The 14,310-nt window shown below is 45.2% G+C and overlaps 1 long non-coding RNA gene across 1 annotated transcript; it reads left to right on the forward strand.

Moving 5' to 3' along the window:
• Positions 1-3,713: 3,713 nt before the first annotated feature.
• On the forward strand, positions 3,714-13,582 carry LOC119435785 (uncharacterized). Its single transcript, XR_007464745.1, has 3 exons — positions 3,714-3,759; positions 9,910-9,981; positions 13,019-13,582. It is a non-coding gene; the product is annotated as an uncharacterized LOC119435785 (long non-coding RNA).
• The last annotated feature ends 728 nt before the right edge of the window (positions 13,583-14,310 follow it).

Raw genomic sequence — 14,310 nt, forward strand, 5'->3', positions numbered from 1 at the left:
ATGTGACAAGTTGATTTTGTGTTGCAGTTGGAACTTCTACACTGTGAAACTGTGTGTACTACACTAGTTCACTGTGAAACTCGGCACCACTTGTGGTCCCTACTCAACAGCTACATTGGGTAGTTCTCTTCTATCTCCCCATAGTTTACATTCACTTATATGACAGATATTATGCACCGGCTCGGGTGGTAGTGTACGACCAGCGATGGCAAAATGCACTATGCTAGGCCATTCTTTCATTTTCATTACCTTGATAATCATGTTACACACTACATACGATAGCTTTGGATGGCAGCGTTGACTGGTGTTTGCAAAGGGAGGCTTGTGATTGCTGCTGGCTGTACTGATACTCCTCGTCAATTGTGCATAACATAGCATCAGCCATGCTTGGTCTGGTATATACTGCATGATGACAGTGAAGTTGTGCAACAAATGAAGACCAAATACAACTGCTCACAGAAAGAGAGCGGGGATGAATGTTTATTGGCGAGAATTGAAGGGGTTAGTTGTATTTCTGGCATATGCCTAAGGCTGAACAGTGTCTGCAGAAAGCTAGCTTTAAGAAATTGCAGGCAATCCTCATGCTCCGAAAGAAGTGTCGAGTTTTTATTCTTTTTATTCGCATACCTATGAAATGCATCAGCCATGCTTGGTCTGGTATATACTGCATCTGATGACAGTGAAGTTGTGCAACAAATGAAGACCAAATTACAACTGCTCACAGAAAGAGAGAGGGGATGAATGTTATTGGCGAGAATTGAAGGGGGTTGTATTTCGAACTGGCATATGCCTAAGGCTGAACAGTGTCTGCAGAAAGCTAGCTTTAAGAAATTGCAGGCAATCCTCATGCTCCGAAAAAAGGTCGAGTTTTATTCTTTTTTCACATACCTATGAATACGAAGTGACATTTTTACGTAGGAATGAGTTGAATGATTGCAGAGGGTGTTGTCATTTGGTGCACTTTCATTAACTTAATTAATGCTGAAAGAGCAGCACATTTAAAATGGAATGCAAGGTATTTGATAGGAGTGCATAGCCTACAAAAAAAGGTGGCTACAGCAGGAGAATGAAATCTAGTCTCAGCTAAGAGAAAGCATGTGCCTGAGGGCGGAACCTGGGGGAGCTGGCAACACAATGATGTCTTTAAGGAACTCTGTGAAGCCCACTATTTCATTAAAGGCTGCAATGATAAGTCCCACATTATACTTTATTGCTTACCCTTGTTGCCTGCATACACATCAAGAGATGGTATATTTGTCTGAAGGTAAGGTCACTTTAAATGAAATTTGGTGCCAAGTACACTACACAGTCCAGTCTTGTTCATCGGCCTCTCCCGGTGCGACACTATGACTGGGCGTAGCTTTATAAATTCGTACTCTTTCCTCATTGGAATGGCTGGCTGCCATATGGACCACTGCAACTGTGAAATGACCACGAGCACCTCCTTTGCCACGGCACCTTGCTTCAACATCCAATGCAAGTTTCTTGGGGCACCTCAGCCAACTGGATGGTTGACCCTTACATGCACAGTGATGGGCTCCCCTTTGATTTGGGCTCCCCTTTCAGAAATAACACGCTTATTATTTTATGAATCAAGCTTAGGAAAGGCATCACTATTCTAAAATGCATTGAGCTCGGGCCGTCTCTGGGCACTCGATCGTGACCAGTCGACGCTGATCTAGAGGCTGGAGCTGGCAGTATTTTGCCCGACACTTATAGAAAAAATGCCTCGAGTAAAGCGAGGCGTGAACTAAAGTTAGATCACAACGTACGACTCAATAAATACTGATAGCGTCATCATTCAATCGGAAACGAAATCCTTCGGCTCGTTGTAAACAATAAGTGTTCTAATCACGTCGGTGGCAGCTCTTACTAGAATTCTTTTCGCAGATTTGAGGCCACTGTGTGCTGGTTGCATGTGGCGGATAGTAATTTTAGAGCCGGAAATACGCGGTAAACCATCCGCACCATCTATAAGACACCTGGAGAACATCATCAAATTTTGGCTATGTTTTGGCTACTTTTGGGTAAACAAAAAATTTGAGTCTGGCTATCTTTGGGCTACATTTTGAGATCATTTGGCTATTTTTTGTTGTGACCATCTGGCAACCCTACCGCTAAGGCAACCTATTCTTACACCGTGGCTAAGGCCCAACAAGCTCCACACACGTCAGCATCTCGTGCCGCACTGATTCTCGTCCAGTGGACAAGGAAAACTCGCCGAAAACAAACCTCACCCGAAAAAGCTGCCGACCCAGGCTGAATTCGAGGAGTGCAAACGTAAGCTCCTGAAGCCTCAAAAATGAAACCTGCGTCTCGGGCCACTCGGGCCCCACTGGTCGCACGCATGGGCGTCTTTTGCTGCAATGATTACCGCAAACACTTGTATCATGTAGATGTCAACTACAGTTGAGTATGGTAATTTTTAGCAATTCGGATAGTAAATTTCGGTTAGTAGTACATCCGTTTTTCTCTATTTATTTTACAGCAACGTATGAACGAGTTTCTACTGTAGTATAGTGCTACTGCGTCTAGGCACTAAGTTATTAGCATAAAAAATAGTTAACCCCCCTCCCAAACTGTGCCATTAAAATTGCCATTTCAAAAGTTGTCAGGTGAAGCTTTCAGTCATTTCTTATTGAGTATTTGTTTTTTATCTAGTGTCTAGCATGGCGAGGTAGTATTGCCAAAGTGTGTGATATCTTTAGGAGCAATTCTGTCCGAAATTTGAAGTGGCATTGCCGCATGTCTATCATGTTATGAAGACAAGCACCCTTGCTCAGAGCACAAGCAACATGTCTCGGATCAGCTGAGAATATATTTCTTGTTTTCTTAGTGTCATAGTGCTGAGTTGCTTGCCCTGTATTTTCTTGACTGTAGGCGTGGATGTGGTGAGACTGTGCAAGGCTTGTGCAAGGCTTCCAAGACCGCAAGGAATCCAAGAAGTATGCCAACAGCTACTCAGGCAGGCCTCAATCGGCACCGTCAACAAACTTTCCTTCTCCGAGCAAGTGCTACTATGTGTTCAGCGAACTCTCCCTCGGTGAGTTCATGTTGTGGAGTCCTGACGAGTGGTGGGGCAGGCACATCTGGTCATCAGAGTCTCATTTCGTTGCATATTACATGTCATTACTAAGCAGTAATGACATGTATATGCAACGAATGAGACTCTAGCTGACAGTCTGCAATTCTATGCCACAGTCATTATGAATTAAACCAGCTGATGAAAGATGCTTTTCATGTGCAGTTTTTCGCACTTGGCTAATGATGAGGCACCCCATAATAGTCAGATCATATTGTTATGCGGCTGATATTGAGAGCTCACCAAAGGACGATCCTTTTAAAAGGCCAAGACAACGGAGAGCAGTGTGCACTAATGCACACTTGTCGTTCTCACTCAGGCTGCCAGCAGCTGTAGTTGGCAGCTTACTCCACATCATTGTTAGTTTATTTTAGTCTTTAGCCTTATATTCTCTGTACAAGTCCTTGCGCTTTTTTACTCTTGACATAGCCTGTCTTCTTTATTCTCATTGTGGGCCACATGATCGCACCGCGTAAATTGCCTTGCCTGTGCAGACATGTGCTCCTGCTGCTGCAAGAAGATGAGGAAGGTGGAGCAGGGGCAATGGTTGCCACCTGGGGTTGCCTTGGTCCCCTGCTTGCAGCAGGGTACGTGTGCGGTCAGCACGGCTGCGGAAGAAGAAACAGTGGCCTCCTACGTCAACTATGCCCGTGAACGGAGAACCCATTCAGGATCCAGTGAGCGCTTGCCTGAACTCTGCCTGTAACTGAGGCCATTTCAGCCAGTGTTTCCCTGAAGTTTACTCACAAGCCCAGCGTAGTTATACAAATGTGACGAGTTGTTTTAATAAACAAAACTTACAGCTTCATTCAAGTTTTTCCTTATTGGCTCACAGGTCTGCACATCCTTGTTCTTGAGAGAGAGAGAGAAAGGGAAGGGAAAGCAGGGAGGTCAACAGACGCATGTGCGGATTGCTACCCTATGCAAGTGGAAGGAGTTCAGATCTTGTAATAACAAAGTCACTGCAGACACAATATACTTTCACTATGCCCTATTATGACAAGCATACGTCCATTGCGCACAGTCAGAAATATTAGATTACTTGGTTATATCTACAGATAGATCGCCTGAATGTAAGTCACCGGAGTCACGAATACCCGTACTATAAGTGATATGCACTACAGTTAAACCTGGAATAACGAAATGACAAATTCCCGAAAAAAATCGTTATAAAAACGATTTCGAATATGCAGGTTTGGCACGAAAATTCGAAAAAGAAACGCTTACGTATGTACTATCGCTCAAGATTTACTCCCAGTACACTAAAGTTGAGATGAACAAGAAAGTCCCAGTTCGACTGAAAGGCGAAGGTCTTTGCGATTGCGACAGCAAAATAGCAGGACAGCTATACGAAGTAGGATAGTACATAAAACCTCGTTAATATGTACCACTTATGCGTAGTGCTTTAGGTGCAGGTTAAAGAACCCCAGGTGGTCCAAATTTCCGGAGTTCCCCACTACGGCGTGCCTCCTAATCAGATCATATTTTGGAATGCAAAAACCGATAATTAAATTTTTTTAAGTGCGTAATTGCGGTTAAACGTAGTCGCGAAGATTCCCCCACCCAGCCCCCATGAAAACCCATGTATGGCTGACCACTTAAGCGTAGTCGTTCATTGCCACCATACGGTTAGTGCATACTATTTTTCTTGTTCTACAGGCCCAAAATTGGCAAAATCTCATGTGCGCAGACGTTCGATTCTCGAGTTGCGACGCCCGGACGACAGTCGCCAGCGATAGTGAACTTGCGTATTTCCTGCCGATTGGCGCGCACAAAAGCATGGCCTTCGAGATAGGCTGCCGATAGGGGGTGCAAATTCGCTGTCGCCATCAGAGCAGTAACCGCGCAGAAGCACACTTTATTGCGAAGCGCATTTGTGCCGTCCCCGTGGACGTCGCCTTGAGGTTCCGTGTAAAGTTCAAACACGGCAACATCGTCGCCGCGCGCTGTACGCTGTGTGCGAGTGAAAGCTTGCAAGGGTCAGCCGACTCAAACAAAATCTCTCGCGCGCAGGAGGCGAGAAAGGGAGGCGTTTAGTTCGGCGGCGGCCGCCGTATCTTGAAAGCGATCTGCGATGTGGAAAAAGTGTGCGCCCGCGCGGGCTTATCTTCAAAGCGAACTGTAGACAAGGCCACTATCTTGCGTTTCATCGTCGAAGCACTCGTCCTTGGAATGTCGCACCAGGTACTGAATGCGTGGACGCGTGTCGTTTCGCACAAGCTCGAGCATAGCCTCCTCTATAGCTCGAGGCGTCGGAAACGAACAGCGAGCGACACGATGGCGTCGTAGCGTCGTATAGTGTCACCTAGTGTCAGGTTAGTGAAGTGAAGCGCAGAGACTTGCGCAGTAACCAAACAGTGGCGCTACCAGCGCGTTGAAGAAAAAACCTTTTTTTTTTCTTCGGCAACATCAACAGGAAAAGGAGAGTGCCGGCTTGGCGGGCTAGGCCAGCTGCAGCAAGCAGCGGGATCAGGTTTGAATGAAGGGAGGGGGAAAGGTCACGCCCGCGGCGGCAATATCGCTGGGTCGAGGGATGCAGGTCCACCTCGCGCACGCACGCTCTCGCCTCGCAGTCGCCGTGAATTCGAGCGTGCCAAGCACGACGCCGCGGCTTCGCATTCCGTCGCGGCGGAGAAGGTTTCCGGTTGTTGCTCACGCAAAAATCACAAAATTTGGGACGAAATCTCTAGGTTGTCGGCGGGGAAAATTCGTTAATTGGAGGGGGTCTCCCGCTGCCACTTCGTTACGTAGAGGTCTGAAATACATGTGCTTCTATGGAGTAACGGCGGGGAATAGAAAAACTTCCTTAGGAATTCGTTTATGGAGGTTCGTTATAAGCAGGTTTAACTGTATAACCAAAACAGTTTTCAAAGGCTGTTTGCATGCGAAACATGTCGACCATGCAGCCGCACATATCCAAGAATCGAAGCTTGCGACCCGTATGCTTGCATCCGTTTAAATTTACAAACATTGAAAGGTTAACATCCGAGGACCCGCGGTGTTCGCATGAAGCAGACAAAATAACACACACACACAAACAAACTATATAAAGGAAAGTAAGTCGGTCGCTGACTAATTTTGCAGACCTTCTCAATTATTCCTAATTGCCAATGGCACTGCCGCCAACTCCACAGAACCAGTGTAGAATGGCGACTGAAATTTCACACACTGTACAGTGCCTCGTTGGATTTCACCCGTGTGCACGATGTCGAAAACATGGCGATTGCAATCCAAGTTGTCTCCATTCTAATGTTGCACCTGCCACCCGTGCCTTCATTTTGGTGTCGAGGTGGTTCCTCCGCTTTCCAAGAGCCGTACAGCTACTGCGAAGCATTTCTCTGACTTGGCACCAAACCGTAACTTTAGTCGCTGGCTACCGACGAGGCGGCACTCTTAGGCATAGCCGGTAGGGGTGTCAAGTAGCATGTCGTCGCTGAAGCTCGCCCTTGTCATGTTCGTACCCATAGACAATTAAATGGAGATCATGTTCACTTGAACTGAGGGCAGCGCACTTGAAGAGGAATTTGTGATTGCAGTCGATCAGCGGCAAGTACTGCAAACGTCTACCACATTTATATGTGCGTGTACTGGTAGGAACGGCGAAGGCATGCATGTAGACATAAAGCCTAAAGGCTCTTAACTGAATTTGCGGAACACAGCTTAAAGTGACAATTTCACTGAGTCAAGGTCGCACACACTCTCAGCACTTCACTACTGGTGAACGTGAAACCACCTTCACGAAATTTTGAATAGGTATTGAATAGGCACAGAACGCAGCTAAGTTTGGAAACAATTTTTACATGATCCTGGAGTCATAAAAAAAACTGTTTACTTTCCACACACAAATTTAAGAGCCAAAAAGCGACAATGCATTCAATGCGGAGTGCTAACAAGCAGCCGGAGCAAAGGCTTCTTCGTTGCCTGAGCAGGGCAGACATACACCAGCCCGCAGATCGCTTACATACAACGCACTGCTGCCTCTGAGGCCACAATTTTATTTATTTTCCTTTTTTTTTTTCCTTTCCTTTTTCGTTTGCTCTGTGTCTCGTCCCCCTCCGCATTCCCCTTGGGTCGCTATCCCCACGACCAACGCACCTCTTTGGGAAGCGCACTCACTCTCTCGGGCCTGTGGCATGTTCCATCAGCCGCATTATAACCGGTATTTCGTCTCACGCAGCTATGCTATAAGCGATATGCGTTACGGATTTCTATGGGAAGATAAAGGGAGTCAAGAAAAGACTGCGTTTAGCTGGTTCTGCACTATAAGTGGTCATGTTATAAATGGTCTGAGCTGTACATTCAGTGTATGAAGGTTCAACTGGATACATTATAGGCAAGCTGCACCTGCTTTAAATTTGCAGAATCTTATTTTTGTCGGCGCATACTCCTTGAAACATTTATCTACACAAATTGGTGGCACAATAGGAAGTATGAATACGGTCGCTGACTAGCAAGGACTACCTGAAAGTACAAATAGTCAGGTGTCAGAAATAATGAATTCACCAGAAAAAAAGTCATTTTATTCCACAGGTTGCCAGAAAACCTTGTCAATGCTTTGCTGCACGCACATATGCTTGCATACAACCTGGTTCGAAGCAGCATAGTCCTCAACACCGTAGTCATCAACGAAAATCGTACGAGGAGGGCTTCATTCCTATTTGTGCCTTTATAGCCTTTATTCTTGCATTTACCGCTGGGCATAACACCGTGTTAGCCACACGCCTTCATGACTGTGTAGTCGCCGTCCATGATCACGTCGATAGTGACCACGGTTTTGTCCATAGCGGTTGCGGCAAACAGTGTTTTGTTGTGACTTGGTGCGCGCGTTGGCTGCATGCCTTCAGAACTGCAGGTAACACCACACATGATTGCATCGATATCGACCGGAGTTACGTCCACTGCGGTTGCGGCACACGGCAGTTTCGTTCTGACCTGGTGAGCGCGTCGGCTGCATGCCTTTAGAACTGCGCGGTCGCCGTCCATGATTTTGTCTGAATTCTATAGTGTACTGCTTGAAATGTACACTGCAAGGTGCAGAAAGAAAGAGTGACACGAGAGGAAAATGCGCAGATGCGCGAAATGTACACCGCAATAGTACTTCATGAAAGCATTGGTAGCTACTGCTGTTTCGTCCGCACCGGTTACAGCGAGCAGTTCATTTGGACTTGGTGCAATGGCTGTCCGCGCAATGTTGCAAACAGCGTGGAAGCTGTCGAGGATGAAGAGCGCCAGCTACATCGTGATAGGCTGACGACCTGTTGACGACCAGCTCAATGGTGAAAAAATAGTCGGGGTTGTCTGCGCGAAAGTGGAATGCGTCTCTCAGATGAAGACACGCCACGGCGCACTGCCAGAAAGTCGCAAGGCCTTCGCCTGCTGTGAGCGCTAATCAGTTGCAAGATGACGATAATGGCAGCTTCCGCACTGCTTTTGCACAAAATAGAAACAGAATTTGTTTCATTCAGTAAATAAAAGCACGGTGATGTACTAAGCATTTGTTTATTGTTTTCTTGATACCTTCGATAAGTTGACATTCGGCTAATTCGGACATTTATTTCCGGTCCTGTGAAATCCAAAATAATGACGAACTGTTACTATACTAGAAAAGACATAGCACCTTTTAAAGTGGGCTGTTTTGAGTTCTAATTAAAGGATAAATTTGTTTTACAAGCTACTTTTACTTTGCCTAGAAGCTTAGCCCTTCTTTAGAAATAGTGATATGTAAAAAACAGGCACATGATGGTGCCATTAGCTTGAGTTTGTTGCTGTCTTTTATAATGTTGCAACCAACCATAGTAGCTTTGTCCGTTGCATATCAAATCCAAAGCCTGAAATTAAACATGGCCACGTCGAAGCTGTTGCAACGCCAACCTGAGGAAGTCTGCCGAGTACAACTACTGACAAAAGCAATGTGGTTAAAGTTATGTATAAGTTATTTTTTTAATGATAGACGCTGTTTTGAATATTTCAATTGTACTGCAATGTGCAAGTTATGGAAATGAGAGTGTGCATTTCTCATTCAAATGAGTTCTGGCCAATGCATTAGGTAAGAAATGACATTAAGGCAAATTACATGATGTTCGTCCATATGGCATTACGCAAATGACAATAAATTTTATGGCATTTGCAAGTTGATGTCATTTTCTGTGCCCATGTGGCGTGGGTACAAGTACACCTGAGTTAATTTTGCAGCATGAACTTCGCTTCTGTTTCTCTTAAGTTGCTGTTGAAGGCTTCTTTACTTGCTCCCTGTATGCTCTTATCACATGGCCAGCTTGTTAATTCATCTTTCATTCAAATCCTTTTGCCTGTTGTACAATGAAATTATTAATGTGCAATTTCCTCAGAACTAGCGACCAAAACACTAGACTGTACAATCTTACTTGCTACATATCCTAAGTTATAGCAGCGAATGCCACTTCCTGACAGACAGCCACACAAACTGTAGTGCTGTACCTTTTGCCACAAGTAATGGCGTATTGTTGTGTATTTACAGTCCTCACCTTGTGGCGTCCCATACAAGCAGGAAATTTTCTGAAACAAACAAGTTATTGCTTGATTCAACCAAGTACTTCATTATATCAGAACTCAAGCAAGCTTCACATAATAATCAGTATTTGTGCTAACTATAAGGCGAGTTCTCTGCTTTTCTTTTTTCTTTAAAATTATAATCACAAGAAGGCATTTCGTGTTATATTCAGTGCCATGCAATGGTGCTGTTTTTTGCTCTGGGAAGATTCTTTTGACAAGTTGCACAAAACTACACACAGTGTCCCTGTCAGGTGGCGTTCTTTAGAGCTGGTGTGATGCCCGGTGTGGCAATGCAGAGGGCAGTGGCGGACCACCCGCAGAGTCTAGCCGCAGCGTGGACGGTGCCGAGGGCTCTCAAGAACTGACCGGTAGTAGGCAGTCCTTCCGCATGGCCATGGGCAACAACCCCTGCGAGCTCTTTGTGGACGTCATGTGATACATGCATGAGCATGCCACTATGCAGGGGCCCTACACCATTGAAGCAGAGTGGACAAGCTCTTGAGGGTACAACACTACAGTTGCGTCGCTACAACACTTTGCAACAATGCGCTATTGTCTCTTCAAGGTTTCACTAAACACCTTGATGCCTTGTTCTTCTACACCAGTGAAACACTTTGCGCTGTAGTACTTGCCACACTGTAATGCTCAACACTTGAATACTATTTTGTATTTTCTGTTATAATTACGAAAGCTGGCGGCCAAGGGCCCCTTTAGGAACAGTTATAAGAGTGGCCGGTAGGCCGGAGAACATTCACATCTGTCAGAGCTCAGTTACATATAAACGAGTGCAGTTGGCACAGCCTTCGAAGTTCATCCATTTGCTATCTTTTGGGCGTGCTGGCAACCAGTGCCATCGCATTTGAAATGCCTTGAAACACTCACACCTCATTCTGCAAAATGAGCATGTCATGTCGTCCAAGAACTTGCTTTGTGTGAGGAGTCTATGCAATCCAACTACAATATATTTGTGAACCATTGCGGAACTCATCCAGCCTTGTGCCACCTGTTCCCTGAACTTATTTTTCTTGTGTCTATGCTCACACGTGTGCTTAGATAGCATGTAATTTCCATCTAGCTTTGTTCCGAAACCGGTGTGGACCAGAGCTTTTCACTGAATGTACACCAACATGTTTCATCCAACCACAGAGCTACAGATGCTCTTAACGTAGCTAAAAAGTTGCTAGGAATATATCTAGAAGGTTGCTGGGTTAGCCAAGGATAACAGCAACTGCCTGGTCATTCTACGGTATTTGTCTGTTGGCTCACAGCAGATTTTTCACACAACACATAAAGCAAGGTTACTGACCCTCGAGAGCCTTCAAGCAACTTATTTTCCTTCTTTCTTTCCTTCTAAGTGTGCCTTACTAGCACTAGGGCAGAGAACCACCTTTGAAATCACCTGTTTGAAGTAGAAGCCATCACTGCAATGTCACTGTAAATGCAGATGCTAGAAGCACCCATATTTGTTTCTAGGCATTCCAGCCTGCTTTCATATGTGTGAAGGGTGTTGCATGGTCAGTGTATCATGTGTGCTTGTCTCAGCCTATTGTTTTCTTTAATGGAAAAGGGACAAGTTGCTGTTAACACTCAAGGTCCATTCGTTCCACCTGTACTGACTGGGCAACTTCGCAAGCTGCTGCACCCTGCTATTCATTTCAGTGGTGCAGCAATGGCGCCCTCTGAGCCATGCCATTCATTTCAAAAGGTGCAAGAAAGGTGCAGGGCTGGTTCACGATTTTGCTGCTGCACTCTCCTAATTGACAGCGCTGACTTGGTGCAGACGTGCAGGTGCAATGCAACAGCGCAGCAGACATGCAGTACACTAGCATAACCGTCGTTGAAATCCCGCTCAAACCTGTCTGCTGCATCTATCTGCTGCATCTACGCAGTGTGGCGGAGTGATTCGCATTCGTTTTTCGCCCAAGTGTACACTATATAGCATGTTGTGTATTTGCCATAGCCACCAATTCAGCTGTCTGCCACACACTTTAGCTGTTCGCGCTGATCAAACCAATTATTTCGATTTAAACAGGATGTCTGTCAATTTGTTAGCACTGGTCAGTGCAATTTCGTGTGATTTTATTGTCCTGTGAAATCCAGAAGAAAAAGAAAGAGAGTGAGAAATCGGCGTGTTTGCCAGCTAAGACACAAATTCAGGCTAATATGTACTAGATGTTCTGCGGCGCACGCGTTGACACTTTCGTATCGTCTGTAGCATAATAAAAGTTATCCGCACTACTTCTTGCTCTCCTTAAGACCAGGCACCTCAAAAGCCACCATATACCTGCGGTTTTCAGCCTCTAACTTACGCAGATGATACACATTAAGCTGGCAAGCACAAGGCTTGCGCCATGTCTGCACCTTGGTATTTCTTTCGAGTGTTGCGTTGTGCCTGCACCGCTGAAGTCCAACTGCACAGTTTCTAAACTTCCTGTGCCCTGCCATGAACTAGTTCACAGAGATGCAGGCAAATCGAACAGACCTTGGGATAGGTGACATTGTGCCTCTTCTTCTGTGCTGTAAGAGCTGGCTTCTGCAGCCATGCATGCCTGTTGGTTTCCCGAGTAGTAATTCAGAGCTGACGACTTGTCCATTTCTATTTGACAAGCACATAGTGGCTGTTGTTAGTGGCACTTAGTGCCACTTTGCCTAGATGTCCCTATTGTCTCACCTAGCAGTGGCTGGATGTAGAACTATGTTACATTGTCTTGTAGAGTAAAAGCTATGTTACATCCCTAGCAGAAGTTCCAAGACATTTTAAAATACCAAGTTGGAGTGCAGGTTATGTGCAAATTTTACCTTGCAGCGGGATTTCACAGCAGGGTGGAGTGCATTGCAGTGAAGCCACACTGCACTTCAACAGAGAGAGGCAGTGAGAGTGGTAATGTGTACTACTAATGCCACTAAATTACAAAGCATATTGCTTCTGGAACTCTGATTTGTGCCAATTATGCAGGGTGTTTATGTAATGATTTGAGCATTGTTATACTTCATTTGTCCAATATATATGCAGATATTTTTCTTCTTTCTCTGGATTGATCTGACTAAGAAAAGGGGTTTTATGTGGGAGGATAGCTTATACTAGGAGAAATAGAGTAAATTTTGTTATCCTCATGCAATTCTTTTTCTCTTCTTTGGCATATCACATTTATTACTAACTGTAGCTGCTATTCTCAAGCAGGTCCCTCAGCACCTTGTATATATATATATATATTGCCGCATCACTTTGGAGCCCTGCCCTTCACTGAACACAATTTGCTCGTCTGTGTCAAGCACAAGCAGCGCATGTGCACTAAGTGTGGCGTTTAGGAAGGAGTCTATTCCTGCATGACTGCCTGCCTGTCTGCTGGGACAATGCATGCTCTTTCGGTCCTCCCTAACCCAAGTTCCTTGCCTGCTTTGCAGTGGAAGAGGATGGTTTGGAGTATCAGTACTCAGACAAAGGCTTGGTCTAACGCCTTAGCCTTCATGATGGAGCCAGAGGCAGCACTAGATCATCACAGGACTTCATAAACTTGACACTGCTTCCGGCCAACTCACGTTTTGAGCCCAATGAACATCATGTGCCGCGGTGTGCTTTTCACACTTGGCAGTAAAACCCAAGCAATTTTTTTTATGGAGCCCTGCAGACTTGCAAGTGGTTGTGGCAAATCATCACTGGACAATGGTGTGACGCTGCAGCAGATTGTATGTACGCCTGCCACACTGTGGGCAATGCTGCAGCAGTGTGCTCTTTTCAGTGTGCTATACCGAGGTCAACTAAGTGTGCATGACGTGTGTGGTAGCTATGCGAGGACATTCCAACTGGCACACTACTATCCCATCGTAATGTGTTTGTTGACCAATGTCTGATGTGTGTTCATTTGGATGACTGCAGGCCAACAATTTTTAGCATGCTTGTTTTATTGAGTGACCTCTACATTGTGCTTGTCACAAACCATGAATAAAAGGTTACTATATAGCATGTTTTGCGACTGCAGTTTGGTTTTCACAGACGTTTCATTGTGCGCCTGAAATTGGCCGTAATGAAACACCTAAAACTGCATGTGACAAGTTGATTTTGTGTTGCAGTTGGAACTTCTACACTGTGAAACTGTGTGTACTACACTAGTTCACTGTGAAACTCGGCACCACTTGTGGTCCTCCTACTCAACAGCTACATTGGGTAGTTCTCTCCTATCTCCCCATAGTTTACCATTCACTTATATGTCAGATATTATGCACCAGCCTCGGGTGGTAGTGTACGACCAGTGATGGCAAAACGCAACTATGCTAGGCCATTCTTTCATTTTTCATTACCTTGATAATCATGTTACACACTAGATACGATAGCTTTGGATGGCAGCGTTGACCTGGTGTTTGCAAAGGGAGGCTTGTGATTGCTGCTGGCTGTACTGATACTCCTCGTCACTTGTGCATAACATAGCATCAGCCATGCTTGGTCTGGTATATACTGCATCTGATGACAGTGAAGTTGTGCAACAAATGAAGACCAAATTACAACTGCTCACAGAAAGAGAGCAGGGATGAATGTTTATTGGCGAGAATTGAAGGGGTTAGTTGTATTTCTGGCATATGCCTAAGGCTGAACAGTGTCTGCAGAAAGCTAGCTTTAAGAAATTGCAGGCAATCCTCATGCTCCGAAAGAAGTGTCGAGTTTTTATTCTTTTTATTCACATACCTATGAAATACAGAAG

The sequence above is a fragment of the Dermacentor silvarum genome, unplaced genomic scaffold, assembly GCF_013339745.2.
Source record: "Dermacentor silvarum isolate Dsil-2018 unplaced genomic scaffold, BIME_Dsil_1.4 Seq905, whole genome shotgun sequence".
In the NCBI taxonomy this organism is placed as follows: Eukaryota; Metazoa; Arthropoda; class Arachnida; order Ixodida; family Ixodidae; genus Dermacentor; species Dermacentor silvarum.